Source organism: Oratosquilla oratoria, chromosome 14 (assembly GCF_046742065.1).
Source record: "Oratosquilla oratoria isolate Oo_2021 chromosome 14, ASM4674206v1, whole genome shotgun sequence".
Taxonomy (NCBI): domain Eukaryota; kingdom Metazoa; phylum Arthropoda; class Malacostraca; order Stomatopoda; family Squillidae; genus Oratosquilla; species Oratosquilla oratoria.
The window spans coordinates 45,083,603-45,086,102 of record NC_134790.1 but is presented as its reverse complement, the minus strand read 5'-3'; the positions used below and the strand labels follow the sequence as shown (position 1 = coordinate 45,086,102).

General features: G+C 37.7%; 1 protein-coding gene across 1 annotated transcript in view; it reads left to right on the top strand.

The window, feature by feature from the left end:
* The window catches only part of ss (aryl hydrocarbon receptor spineless), a 527,312-nt gene that overhangs the window by 87,214 nt on the left and 437,598 nt on the right, over positions 1-2,500 (top strand). The window lies entirely within an intron of this gene.

Genomic DNA, 2,500 nt, shown 5'->3' with positions numbered 1-2,500 from the left:
TCAAAATAAATAAGCTCTACATTGATTCCTTCCCTCGGACATAGTTCACGTATTGAAACTGTTCTCTGTCTGTCTCTCAATGGCTCTCACTCTCTCAGAGCATTCTCAAGATGAGTGACTCGCTCAACTCTCCTTTGAAGATTTCTTCGCTGGTCTTAACTTGAGAAGGCCACCAGCCGTCCCACGGGATTCCCACTTTAGACTGAAAAAGTGGAAATATGAGTGTTTTCCTTCGAAGGCTTCGCCCACGTTCCAGATGGTTTCGTTCGCGATTTGAGTCGGTTTCGCTCGCGAGTTGGAAACCCAAAGTAAACCTCGATGACCCCCAATGTTATGCTTGCGAAGTTGTCGAACTGGATGCTGAGCAACACTGTGAGAGGCTCCTTCTTCCCATTTCTTCGAAAGGAAGACCAGTACAAGCCCTAGTACGTCTTCCTGAAGAGATGCGAGACTTCAGCCGACCTCCAGACTGGCACAGATTTCTTCTTCATTGAGAAAACCAATAAGCCTTCAAGAAGGGTACCTATACTAGCCTTCCTGATTTTGATCCCAAGAAAGAGATTCTGAAATTTGAACTTTCTAGTTCTATTTAATGTATTGCTATTCAAACACACACACACACACACACACACACACACACACACACACACACACACACACACACACACACACACACACACACACACACACACACACACACACACACACACACACACACACACACACATGCACACACGCACACACACAAACAGACACAAACACACACACACACACACACACACACACACACACACACACACACACACACACACACACACACACACACACACACACACACACATACACACACACACACACACACACACACACACACACACACACACACACACACACACACACACACACACACACACACACACGCAAACCCTCGTACATGCACAGGTCCATTGAATTTCACACAAAGCCACGCTTCAGGCCAGTGAAAATAACCACACATACAACATACTGGAAGACACATACAGACGTATTCATGGACACTACTATCTCTTTCTCTCACTCTCTCTCTCTCTCTCTGTCTCTCTGTCTCTCTCTCTCTCTCTCTCTCTTTTCTCTCGTTCATTCTCTCTCTATCTCTCTCTCTATCTCTCTCTATCTGTCTGTCTGTCTATATCTATCTATCTATCTGTCTGTCTTTCTATTTATCTATCTATCTTTCTATCTAACTATTGATCAATCTATCTATCTATCTATCTATCTATGTGTCTATCTATCTCTTTCTCTATCTGTCTACCTGTCTATCAATTTATCTATCTATCTATCTATCATAATAGTAATAAAAAAATAAATAAAAACTATAATTATGTAAATAACAAATAGAATACATAAATGATGCATAGGTATAGTTAATTAATAAACAAACAGGTAAATAGTAAATAATAATAAATTGACATACAACTAATAATAAACGAGAATCAAACAGACAAATGATAACAAAACAAAAACAAATAGTATAAAATATATTATAATCATTACAGCTTAGGTGTTTATCTAAATGATTCTTAAAGCTTCGAACTAAACTACATCGCACTACCTGTGCAGGAAGTTTATTCCATTCATTAACTACACGGTTGGCGAAGTTGTTTCTACCCACTACCTTGTTGAATCTATTTCCGGACTGTTTAAGACCATTGATTTTTGTCTGATTCTCATTCAATGTGAAAAAATTTTCACTTTTGATGTTGTCAATTCCCTTTAGAATTTTAAAGACCTGTATCAAGTCACTTCTGAGTCTACGCCTTTTTAGGGAAAACAGATTCATATGTTTTAGTCGATTTTCGTATGATTTATTTTTTATATTTGGAATCAGTTTTGTGGCTCGCCGTTGTACTTTTTCCAGTCTGTCAATGTCTTTAATGAGATTCGGTGACCATAAGGAAACAGCATATTCCAAATGTGGACGAACTAACGATTTATATAGCTTGTTAATGAGTGATGGACTTTTGAAATCAAAAGATCGCGCAATCAGTCCTAGAATCTTATTTGCTTTCTCAGAGGCTGAAATACACTGCTTGGATGATTTGAGGTCGTTACTGATAATTACGCCGAGATCTTTTTCACTATCCACTTTTGTTAACGAATTTCCAAATAACTTGTAATCGTACTTACTGTTATTTTTACCTATGTGCATTACCTTGCATTTACTTGTGTTAAATTTCATTAGCCACTTTTCAGACCATTGCTGTAATTTATCTAATTCTTCTTGAATATCTAATTGGTTAAAGTGATCATTTGCCATTCCGCACAGTTTTGTATCATCAGCAAATTTGGAAACAGTAGATTTTAGTCCATGGTCTATATCATTTATATATACTATGAATAGAAGTGGCCCAAGAACGGAACCCTGAGGAACTCCACTTGTAACATTTTCCATCTAGAAGTTTTTCCATTTAAAACAACTCTCTGTTTTTTATCATTCAACCAATTACTAGTCCAACTTAAT